The sequence below is a fragment of the Rutidosis leptorrhynchoides genome, chromosome 9, assembly GCF_046630445.1.
Source record: "Rutidosis leptorrhynchoides isolate AG116_Rl617_1_P2 chromosome 9, CSIRO_AGI_Rlap_v1, whole genome shotgun sequence".
Classification (NCBI taxonomy): domain Eukaryota; kingdom Viridiplantae; phylum Streptophyta; class Magnoliopsida; order Asterales; family Asteraceae; genus Rutidosis; species Rutidosis leptorrhynchoides.
The window spans coordinates 328,386,220-328,400,400 of NC_092341.1; positions in this window are offsets into that span (position 1 = coordinate 328,386,220).

The window sequence follows — 14,181 nt, forward strand, 5'->3', positions numbered from 1 at the left end:
ACCGGAATGGATCAACCAATTAGCCATCATCTATTTTGGATGAATTGAGGATGGGTTTGTGATGACCCGGGAATTTCCGACCAAATTTAAACTTAATCTTTATATGTTTCCGACACGATAAGCAAAGTCTGTAATATTGAAGTCTCAAAAACTTTGAATTTTGTTCATGTCATCAATTACCCTTCGACTATGCCCGACGATTCACGAACAATTAATTATAAATAGATACATATATATATATATATATATATATATATATATATATATATATATATATATATATATATATATATATATATATATATAATAATAATAATAATTTGAGATATTATTGAAATAATATATGTTTAATTGGTTAGAATTAAATATGTAAAATAATATGCGATGTAATGGAAACTATATTTATAAATATATAGATAGATATATATAATTATGTATATAATTATTACTTGTAAGTATTTAAAGTTATATTAGATCTATTTGTTTAAAAATATATAATATATTTGTTTTAGTAATTAAATTTGCTATTTTAAATCTGTTTATATGTAGAAAGAGAATATATTAAAATAAATGATTTCGAACTTAATTAGTAAACGTCAGTAACACTCGGTTGATGCTTTGTTAGTTTTAATATAGATATTGTACATGTTCACGAAGAATTGAAATAAAAGTTGAACTGTAAATTGATTACGAAGATTTTAGATTTGTCAAAAATATTTTTACCTTTTAAAGATTAAATATTAGCACTCCGTACATATAAATTGGAACAGAAAATAAATAATTATCGAACCTTTTTGATCAGGTTTCAAACAGTTAACGAGTGAAATAATTAAATATATTTAATCTAAAAGTTTGAGATTTTTAGGAACACTTTTATATTCCAACTGTTTAGCAATGAACCACGCTATAACACAGTCCGAAAAACTGTCGGCAATAATCAATTAAGGCTGCTAAAGTGCTTCTTTTTACACGTTTTTATTAGCATATATTCAATATTATTACTATTTAAACACTGTACATGATTGACAATTTAAGATGTACTGTGTTGGTTTTATTCATTTAATTTCCTATATACATATATCTATATAGGCAGATACATATTTAGATAAAGAAAACCAACACACCATTACCAACCACAAAATTCTATTGTATATATAAATACTTACACATGCTTATTATGATCAATCGTCAAATGTGTCTCTTCCTTCATTGCTAGTCGACAACCTCCATCGTGAACCATAACTCACCACCATTCGGCCACCTCCCGCCACCACCTATGAACACCACCGGCCACCCTTAAAACCTCCATGTTCTTCTCTCTATCTATATCTCTCTCCCTACTTCTCTCACTTCGTGATCAACAAACCCACTTCCACTTTTGATCACCACAACCGCCTACTACCACACGCCACTACCACCGATTAACAACCGAAACAACCACCATCTGTCACCTCACAATCGCGAACCACTTTGAGCACCTCACGACCCTCATAGTTCAAACACTCACCACAAACCCCCAATACCCACCACCTACGACAAATCACCACACCATCGTGTTTTCTGTTTTGACCAAGAGTTACCACCATCTCTATTTTCTTTTTTCGTTAACACACCACCAAAACAAACTACTCAAAACCGCCACAACCACAAAAGCCGTCACCCTCTCCATTGAGCTCCTTTTACACCCATTTCTTTGTTACTTTTCTATTATCTATCTAATCTCTAAATAATAGATATACATATATATAGCTTATACATATAGATAGACACTCATGATCACCACATTTCCAACCGCCATTGTTTCTGTCTCGTTACTACTGCTGTACGCAACCATCACCCTCACCACAACCACTTTGTTCCATTTTTTTATTCCTTCAAGCATCATGTACAACCACCACTGAACAACCACCGATGTAAACTGCAACCTGTAAACAGATACTGTAGCCATACGTTCCTGTTTCTGTTTCAGTCGACGTAAACCATCACCATCTAACCATCGCCAAGTAAAAAAAAAAAAAGAAGAAGAAGCCGCTGTTTATTTTTTTTTTTTTTCTGCGATTTCTAATATTGTCGTTACTAGATAAGGATGAATAGAGAAGCTTTAACGAATAGGATAATGATAATATCGAGTCTATGATGGTGATGATGAATAAAGAAAATGATCGGTGGTGTACATGAAATAACGAATAACTAGGATGATATCGAATGATATGATTTGATCTTGATATAATCAAGAAGATGATGGTGAGTAGGATGTACGATTATGATGATAGTTACGGGTTGTTGGATGATAACGATGATGATGTTGTGAAACGAAGAAGATGATGAATAGTTCTGGGTTTTGTATTTTAGAAGATGAAGATGAAAACTGGCAGATAGTATATAAGTTTAATCAGGGGATTTAAAATAGAAATGAACTTACGGAGGGATGGTTAAAGAGGTGGGTGTTAAACCTAGAGGTCATGAGTTCGAATCTAGGCAACAACATTTTTTTTTTACTTAAGATTAGAAGCTGTGTGGGTTGTGTTGAAAGCTTGGGCCATTATTTAATTGTTGGGCTGTTGAGTAAAAAAAAACCGAAATGGACTTGGGCCACGAATTTGCTGTTGGGCTCATGAGTAATTCGGGTTGTTTGTGATGATTGGGCCATTAATTGATAATGGGGTTTATGTAAATTTGAGTTTTAGTTTAAGATGATGAAAACAGAAGATTTCGGGTTAATGGAATTAGTCTATGAATTAAATCAGAAAAACATAAGCAGAGTAGATGGTTTGGGTGTGTGTTAGGGGAGCGAGAGGTCGTGGGTTCGAGCCTTGTCTGAGGCATTTCTTTTTAAGAGACATTTTTAAAGGTAGTTTACTCAATTTTAATATTATTATTATTATTATTATTATTATTATTATTATTATTATTATTATTATTATTGGTATAAGTATTATTATTATTATCAATATATTTTTTTTATTTTATCTTTATTAGGAAAATAACACAAATTATTATTATTTTCATTAATATTAGTATTAATATCATTTTTGTAATTATTAGTTTTACTATTATTATTTTTATTAACATAGGTATCGATTTTAACAATATCGTTATTATTATTAGTATTATCAATAATAAGAAAGTTATTATTATTAGTAAATCATTATTGTAGAAACTATCATTTTTATTACAGATAAATATTTTGTACCTAAAATATACTTAATACATATATTGTAATTTTATTAATAGTTATATACCTACATATCAAACATAATAACATTATTTATATAAATACTCATATATAACCAACTAATAATATTCTTATATAAACCATATATATATAGATATAATAATATAACAAAATATATATAGATATTAAACATTTTCAATATATACAAACTAAATAAGTATAATATATAATTTAAGATATAATATATAGACTTGTTCGGTTACGATTATGCATATTAATTTATATATAAATGACATAGGTTCGTGAATCCGAGGCCAACCCTACACTTGTTCAATGTCGTTCTATGTATTTTTACTACAAAATACATTAGGTGAGTTTCATTAATCCCTTTTTAAATGCTTTTGTAATATATATTTTTGGGACTGAGAATACATGCGCTGTTTTTATAACTGTTTTACGAAATAGACACAAGTAATTGAAATTACGTTCTATGGTTGAATGATCGAACTGAATATGCCCTTTTTTATTAAGTCTGGTAATCTAAGAATTAGGGAACAGACACCCTAATTGACGCGAACCCGAAAGATAGATCTATCTGGCCCAACAAGCCCCATCCAAAGTACCGGATGCTTTAGTACTTCGAAATTTATATCATGTCCGAAGGAGGATCCCGGAATGATGGGGATATTCTTATATACATATTGTGAATGTCGGTTACCAGGTATTCAATCCATATGAATGATTTTTGTCTCTATGTATGGGACGCATGTTTATGAGAAATGGAAATATGAAATCTTGTGGTCTATTAAAATTATGAAATGATTATTTATGATAAACTAATGAACTCACCAACCTTTTGGTTGACACTTGAAAGCATGTTTATTCTCAGGTATGAAAGAAATCTTCCGCTGTGCATTTGCTCATTTTAAGGACATTACTTGGAGTCGATCATCGCTCTGGAATCAAATGTTGATGACTTTGTCCAGATGGATTAGGACGGGGCGTTTCAGTTGGTATCAGAGCGGTGGTCTTAGCGAACTGGGTCTTGCATTAGTGTGTCTAACTGATAGTTGTTTAGATGCATTAGTGAGTCTGGACTTCGACCGTGTCTGCATGTCAAAAGTTTTGCTTATCACTTCTTGTCGGAAATTACCTGCGTATCATTCTTAGTCTAAACATGTCTTACTACCTCTATTGCATAGACAGTGTATAGATAAATTCATATCTTAGCGTATCTGTTATTGTTACCTTTGCCTGACAGCTTCCGTAGATTCCTCCGTAAATTATGGGATTTTAGTATTATATATACATATGTAAATTATATATTGCAGGATACTAATCTACAATCTATTTCTTATCGAAAATCATTCATCTGATCGTACGAGATGAATCCCTCAACCAGTTCAAATTCCTCGGATTCCGATAGCTATTCCGATATGGAGTTTCACCTAAGCTCCGAAAGCAGTGTCACCAGAATGAATCAACCAATAATTCATCCCCAATTCATCTGATGAATTCGTAGTTGACTTAATTAATGGAAACACGCAGAAGGCAATCCCTTCCACCAACCGAATTCACCTCTTGACAATGAACCTGAAGCGTTTACCGGCGAACCTGTTCGAGACACCATTTTCAGTCTCATTTCCAGGGTAACTCGACAAGATTATATTCTATCCACAATTCTGAACCTTATTTATCCGCTCGTTCAGACCGACAATCATCCTGGAGTAATAAGTCAACGAACTTCGCGCTCGAATAATCAATTCGGAGAATATGGTGCAAAATGTACCAGCTTCAGCAACATCACCGGCACCAAAAGTACCATCAATAACAGCACCAGTACCATCAACCATTCATGCTTCAATATCATCATCTGTACTTTGAGTATGATCTTCGTTCTACGTATCGTTCTACCTCATTTATCTTCGTTCGACATGGCAAATATGTAATCTCTAAAGTTTTAGAGATTATTTATTCTAGTTCTAACTGAAAAGCAAATGAGTTTAATATCATATTAACTCATTAAATTCATGAATACATCTGAAGAAAATATATATGTATATATGTTTTCATAAAGATTGTAATTAAAAATTCTCTTGTACAAACTGTTAATAGTGAAAATATTTTAACGGGTAGGTTATACCCAAGGAATATTTAAATTTCACATTAATAAGTTACATTGTACGTTCTTCGAATCTGTTTCAACAGTCATATAATATCCTACTTACATCCATCGATATACGTATCCGTTCACCACAGAATAACCATTTTCATTCAATTTCATATTTGGATTTTGACTTTCCAGAATCCAACAAGTGGCATAATGAAGAAAACATTTGACATAATAAAATTTGTTAGAAACAAACAAATTAACTATGAGAAATTCTGTTAAGATTCCACGCTAACAAAGTCCTAGCTAACTGTTCCTAGCTAACTGTTAATTCCGTATTACCTTTTATTTATCACAATTTACATTCTCGCAATTTTATTTATCGTCATTTAATTTCTGTTATTTATTTTACGCACTTTAAATATCGGGACACGTATACAAAGTTTTGACATATCATATCGACCCATCTATATATATTATTTGGAATAACCATGGACACTCTATATGCAGTAATGCGGGAGTTAGCTATACAGGGTTGAGGTTATTCTACAATAATATATATAGCTTGAGTTGTGATCGAGTCTGAGACATGTACACGGGTCACGATACATATTAATTAATTTGAATATTATATATTAAACTATATATGAATTGTTGTACTACAAATTGTGGACTATGAACTGTGGACTAATGACATTGAACAATTAAAATAAATTAAAATATTGATTATAACATATGAAACTAAACATCTCTTCAAGTTTGCCACTTGATTTCAACTTAAACCTCATTTGTATCTTGACGATTCCAATCTGCGTTCAAACTTTCATGATTCTTGAAAACACCTCAATCGATAGGATGAACCAACCGCACTTCATCTACGGAAGGAAAGATTTATGCATATAGTTATGCACCTGAGAAACTCTCGACAACTGAGTAAAAGTTTAACACATAGCCGCGTCGGATCTTTTGGCATTTATTAGCAAAATATATATATATATATATATATATATATATATATATATATATAACTTTGCGATCCCTTTTCAAGGTAGCCAATTTTGTCACAGCTCCAGCAAGTCAACTTTGACTTTTCATTCGGAGTAGCCTTACTATAATCCTGATATATACGATTACCCTTTTGAGACCGGAGAATTCTTTTATATTCCACCATATTACCAGCAGACATACCAGCAACCTCGTTACTTCTTGGCTTAAATCTCTCTGACAAATCATTATATTTATTCATTGAAACCCTATCATATACTCATTCGCATCTTGTAACGAGAACTGCCATACCAATTACCGGGAATCAGCAATCAGTACTTTGAAAACTCACAGCATATCTACATCAACAATTATATATATATAATAATTATCTCCTAGAATTACGACCTTCAATTCAAAAAATTTGAAAAGGTACCCAGTTTACGAATCGATACTCTGTATGTTGAAAAAGCTGAATGAAGTAGCAGAAACTGTAGGCAATCGTAAACGACCTTAGTCGTCGGAAATTTGATGATAAAGAATAGTATATTGGAAAAGCTCAGAAACGTTGGAACTGGAAAACGGATTGAGCTAACCATAAAGGAAACCAAGGAGAAATACAAGTAACATACCCTAAATTCATAGAACCCAGATAAATCTAGATCCGTTGGAATCTTTAGAGAATATCTTGCTCCGAAGTCATGTTAAAATCTTGCGGAAAATCTTTCTCCATCAACCATCGAACTTAGAAATTCCAAAATATCATCATCAATATCTTCGATATTTCTGAGGATATTTTCATAAATACTCTCGTCCGAAATTATATACCTCTTCGTGCTTCCTGTGTAACATTATATTGGAAACATTCAATAGAAAATTTAGTACCGAAAAGCGGATCATGCGAAACTATGAAGGAAGCCGTGGACAAATCACAAGGAATAAGTTTGACTTCAAAGAATCCAAATGATTCTGTTTCTGATGAAATCTTTAGCGAATACCTTGCTTCCGAATCTAAACCCTTACGGATAAATCTCCTTCATCATCCATCGATATTAGAAATTCCAAGATATCATCGTATATCCATTTATAAATATCCTCCATATTTCTGAAGATATCTTCATAACTATTCTTATCTGAAATCATTTATCTTTTTGTGCTATCAGTGTTACATCATATAGAAACTGTTAGTTTCTATATTCTGTAAACTTTCGAACTTAAAATATGAATGTTTTTGAAGTAATGTTGGGAACTGATGCATGAGTTAGTATAATATAATGACACTTGATCAACGTGATTATATTACATTAAGTCATGCTGAGTTTCTAATGAAATTTGATGATTCACAGACCATAACTTCATCAGGTGCCATGTTACATAACTTCTTCATTCTACTTCACCTCCGAACATATCAAGAAAATATATTCTTGATAGTTCTATTCTCAGAGATTCTGGTAATTTGACAAATCAAACCGTGCCATTACTATTTCCTTCTTAGAACATTAACAATATTCATTCCGAAGATTATATCTACGAATTCTGAACCATTACCAGCGGTGTTTAATTGCAAGAAGAAGAAACGAAGGGACAAAGCTCCAAAATATAAGAGAAAATATAAAGCTCGATAACAACACGGAGGTTACAAACCGTGAATATAAATACAAATAACAATATAAAGACATGATATAATTAAGAATAGTAGTACCCCAAGGTAATAGTAGGAGTAAACAGATTCTTCCGATGGAAGATTGAAAAGAAGGATGACAGAAATGATAATTAAGAAAACATCAAAGATTAGAACGGGATTAAGCATTTCACAATCTTTTGGATGTATGAACTAAGAAAGAAAGTATAGGAATGATGAGAATAATGAAACGGAAGAGTTTGATTTATAATGGAAATATCAGACAAAGTAATCGAGGCAGATCACGGTATTTAATTATAGAGATCGTAATTTCCCGAAGAATCAAATCTTTTCGATTTCGAAGATTTTCTTCAAATCCCTTGAATTCCGGAATTCAACCAAAACAACGTCAAAAGTTAAGACGCATCCTGTTTTCTAAATTCAACCAAAACAACATCAAAAGTTAAGATGCATCTTACTTTCAAAATTCAACCCTGACTCTGTCAAAAGTTACGACGAATCTTTACTTATCCTAATTCAATCTTTTGTGATAATTTCACTCGTACGCTTCGAATAATTGAGTTGTTTTTATTCAAATCACCTGATGGTGATAAAACTTTAATTATTGACTCATATTCGTCATGAAAACATTTTTATTGTTAGCCATGACGACCACACTCAAATTTCGGGACGAAATTTCTTTAACGGGTAGGTACTGTGATGACCCGGGAATTTCCGACCAAATTTAAACTTAATCTTTATATGTTTCCGACACGATAAGCAAAGTCTGTAATATTGAAGTCTCAAAAACTTTGAATTTTGTTCATGTCATCAATTACCCTTCGACTATGCCCGACGATTCACGAACAATTAATTGTAAATAGATACATATATATATATATATATATATATATATATATATATATATATATATATATATATATATATATATATATATATATATATATATATATATATATATATATATAATAATTTGAGATATTATTGAAATAATATATGTTTAATTGGTTAGAATTAAATATGTAAAATAATATGCGATGTAATGGAAACTATATTTATAAATATATAGATAGATATATATAATTATGTATATAATTATTACTTGTAAGTATTTAAAGTTATATTAGATCTATTTGTTTAAAAATATATAATATATTTGTTTTAGTAATTAAATTTGCTATTTTAAATCTGTTTATATGTAGAAAGAGAATATATTAAAAATAAATGATTTCGAACTTAATTAGTAAACGTCAGTAACACTCGGTTGATGCTTTGTTAGTTTTAATATAGATATTGTACATGTTCACGAAGAATTGAAATAAAAGTTGAACTGTAAATTGATTACGAAGATTTTAGATTTGTCAAAAATATTTTTACCTTTTAAAGATTAAATATTAGCACTCCGTACATATAAATTGGAACAGAAAATAAATAATTATCGAACCTTTTTTATCAGGTTTCAAACAGTTAACGAGTGAAATAATTAAATATATTTAATCTAAAAGTTTGAGATTTTTAGGAACACTTTTATATTCCAACTGTTTAGCAATGAACCACGCTATAACACAGTCCGAAAAACTGTCGGCAATAATCAATTAAGGCTGCTAAAGTGCTTCTTTTTACACGTTTTTATTAGCATATATTCAATATTATTACTATTTAAACACTGTACATGATTGACAATTTAAGATGTACTGTGTTGGTTTTATTCATTTAATTTCCTATATACATATATCTATATAGGCAGATACATATTTAGATAAAGAAAACCAACACACCATTACCAACTACAAAATTCTATTATATATATAAATACTTACACATGCTTATTATGATCAATCGTCAAATGTGTCTCTTCCTTCATTGCTAGTCGACAACCTCCATCGTGAACCATAACTCACCACCATTCGGCCACCTCCCGCCACCACCTATGAACACCACCGGCCACCCTTAAAACCTCCATGTTCTTCTCTCTATCTATATCTCTCTCCCCACTTCTCTCACTTCATGATCAACAAACCCACTTCCACTTTTGATCACCACAACCGCCTACTACCACACGCCACTACCACCGATTAACAACCGAAACAACCACCATCTATCACCTCACAATCGCGAACCACTTTGAGCACCTCACGACCCTCATAGTTCAAACACTCACCAGAAACCCCCAATACCCACCACCTACGACAAATCACCACACCATCGTGTTTTATGTTTTGACCAAGAGTTACCACCATCTCTATTTTCTTTTTACGTTAACACACCACCAAAACAAACTACTCAAAACCGCCACAACCACAAAAGCCGTCACCCTCTCCATTGAGCTCCTTTTACACCCATTTCTTTGTTACTTTTCTATTATCTATCTAATCTCTAAATAATAGATATACATATATATAGCTTATACATATAGATAGACACTCATGATCACCACATTTCCAACCGCCATTGTTTCTGTCTCGTTACTACTGCTGTACACAACCATCACCCTCACCACAACCACTTTGTTCCATTTTTTTATTCCTTCAAGCATCATGTACAACCACCACTGAACAACCACCTATGTAAACTGCAACCTGCAAACAGATACTGTAGCCATACGTTCCTGTTTCTGTTTCAGTCGACGTAAACCATCACCATCTAACCATCGCCAAGTAAAAAAAAAAAAAAAAAAGAAGAAGAAGCCGCTGTTTATTTTTTTTTTTCTGCGATTTCTAATATTGTCGTTACTAGATAAGGATGAATAGAGAAGCTTTAACGAATAGGATAATGATAATATCGAGTCTATGATGGTGATGATGAATAAAGAAAATGATCGGTGGTGTACATGAAATAACGAATAATTAGGATGATATCGAATGATATGATTTGATCTTGATATAATCAAGAAGATGATGGTGAGTAGGATGTACGATTATGATGATAGTTACAGGTTGTTGGATGATAACGATGATGATGTTGTGAAACGAAGAAGATGATGAATAGTTCTGGGTTTTGTATTTTAGAAGATGAAGATGAAAACTGGCAGATAGTATATAAGTTTAATCAGGGGATTTAAAATAGAAATGAACTTACAGAGGGATGGTTAAAGAGGTGTGTGTTAAACCTAGAGGTCATGAGTTCGAATCTAGGCAACAACATTTTTTTTTTACTTAAGATTAGAAGCTGTGTGGGTTGTGTTGAAAGCTTGGGCCATTATTTAATTGTTGGGCTGTTGAGTAAAAAAAAAAAACCGAAATGGACTTGGGCCACAAATTTGCTGTTGGGCTCATGAGTAATTCGGGCTGTTTGTGATGATTGGGCCATTAATTGATAATGGGGTTTATGTAAATTTGAGTTTTAGTTTAAGATGATGAAAACAGAAGATTTCGGGTTAATGGAATTAGTCTATGAATTAAATCAGAAAAACATAAGCAGAGTAGATGGTTTGGGTGTGTGTTAGGGGAGCGAGAGGTCGTGGGTTCGAGCCTTGACTGAGGCATTTCTTTTTAAGAGACATTTTTAAAGGTAGTTTACTCAATTTTAATATTATTATTATTATTATTATTATTATTATTATTATTATTATTATTATTATTATTATTATTATTATTATTATTATTGGTATAAGTATTATTATTATTATCAATATATTTTTTTTATTTTATCTTTATTAGGAAAATAACACAAATTATTATTATTTTCATTAATATTAGTATTAATATCATTTTTGTAATTATTAGTTTTACTATTATTATTTTTATTAACATAGGTATCGATTTTAACAATATCGTTATTATTATTAGTATTATCAATAATAAGAAAGTTATTATTATTAGTCAATCATTATTGTAGAAACTATTATTTTTATTACAGATAAATATTTTGTACCTAAAATATACTTAATACATATATTGTAATTTTATTAATAGTTATATACCTACATATCAAACATAATAACATTATTTATATAAATACTCATATATAACCAACTAATAATATTCTTATATAAACCATATATATATAGATATAATAATATAACAACATATATATATATATTAAACATTTTCAATATATACAAACTAAATAAGTATAATATATAATTTAAGATATAATATATAGACTTGTTCGGTTACGATTATGCATATTAATTTATATATAAATGACATAGGTTCGTGAATCCGAGGCCAACCCTACACTTGTTCAATGTCGTTCTATGTATTTTTACTACAAAATACATTAGGTGAGTTTCATTAATCCCTTTTTAAATGCTTTTGCAATATATATTTTTGGGACTGAGAATACATGCGCTGTTTTTATAACTGTTTTACGAAATAGACACAAGTAATTGAAATTACGTTCTATGGTTGAATGATCGAACTGAATATGCCCTTTTTTATTAAGTCTGGTAATCTAAGAATTAGGGAACAGACACCCTAATTGACGCGAACTCTAAAGATAGATCTATCGGGCCCAACAAGCCCCATCCAAAGTACCGGATGCTTTAGTACTTCGAAATTTATATCATGTCCGAAGGAGGATCCCGGAATGATGGGGATATTCTTATATACATATTGTGAATGTCGGTTACCAGGTGTTCAATCCATATGAATGATTTTTGTCTCTATGTATGGGACGCATGTTTATGAGAAATGGAAATATGAAATCTTGTGGTCTATTAAAATTATGAAATGATTATTTATGATAAACTAATGAACTCACCAACCTTTTGTTGACACTTGAAAGCATGTTTATTCTCAGGTATGAAAGAAATCTTCCGCTGTGCATTTGCTCATTTTAAGGACATTACTTAGAGTCGATCATCGCTCTGGAATCAAATGTTGATGACTTCGTCCAGATGGATTAGGACGGGGCGTTTCAGGGTTCTTAGTCTACTTAATCATTGAAGACAAGAAGAAGGTGATCCTTTCCATCCACCACATTGCCCTCTTGGTGAAGAACATGAGGCACTTACCGACGAACCCATTCGTAACACCATTTTCTCTCTCCTTTCTAGGATATGCCGCAACGAGTATAATATTACTAATATTATTGAGGCTATCCGACCTTTACTCCATATCTTGCATGGTGAATTATTTAGTAAAAAAAAAAATTACTGTCATGAAAAGCAAAACTTCATTAGCAAGTGCATCCTACATCATTTCATTCTCTTTATAAAGCTCTTGACCTCTCTTTTTATTCAAAAAACTTTAAACATCTTCTTTCACAATATAAAACAAAACAAATTCTCATCATCTATACTCACATCAAACCACTATCAGCACCAGCACCAGCAGTACCAACAACATCACAAGCCTCAACATCGCAAGCCGCAATACGAGCATCAACATCATACGCACCGCAGGCACTGAGGGATACCAACAATAATGAGTGATGAAGTATTAATTCATTATTTCATTTACGTTGAAGAAATATTCCGCGGCGATTATGTAATCTCTAAAGTTTTAGGGATTATTCATTTCTAGTTCCAACCGTAAACCAAATGAGATTAATATAATATTAACTCATTAAATCCATATTACATCTGAAGAAAATATACATACATATATTTTCATAAAGACTGTAATAAAAATTCTTTTGTACAAAATATTACTTGTGAAATTTTATTCTAACGGGTAGGTAATACCCGAGAAATACTTAAGTTCACATTAATATGTTACACTGTACATTTTTAATGATGTCTCGACAATCGTTAATTATACTCTCTCCTTTCATAGCAATATACATCATTTCACAAAATTCAAGACAACCATTTTCCATACCAATTCAATTACATATTCTGATTTTGACAGATCAAAATCCAAGTCAAGATTTAAGAAGTGTCATCAATCTTAAATTCTTACATCCTTCAAAATCATACTTTAAATTCAAACTATACTAGAACATCACTTTCATTCACAGAACTCATAAAGATATTCGTATCATTCAAGATTCACGACGAATTCATTATACGGATATTGACGATCACAACCTGCATCTAAACCCTTCAAAATTCTTGAAAACACCTCAACTAAGGAACAATCGAGAGAATGAACCAATCACACGATACATACAAAGAATATATGCATATAGTTATGCATTCGGAGGACACTTGAACCTAAGTAAAGGTTCAATACGTATCCGTGTCAGATCCTTTAGCATTACTATTACCCAAAATAACTTTACAATCCATTTTCAAAATAGCGAATTTTGTCACAGCTCCAACAAGACAACTTCGACTTTTCATCCGGAGTAGCCTTATTATAACCTTGATATATACATTGTCTT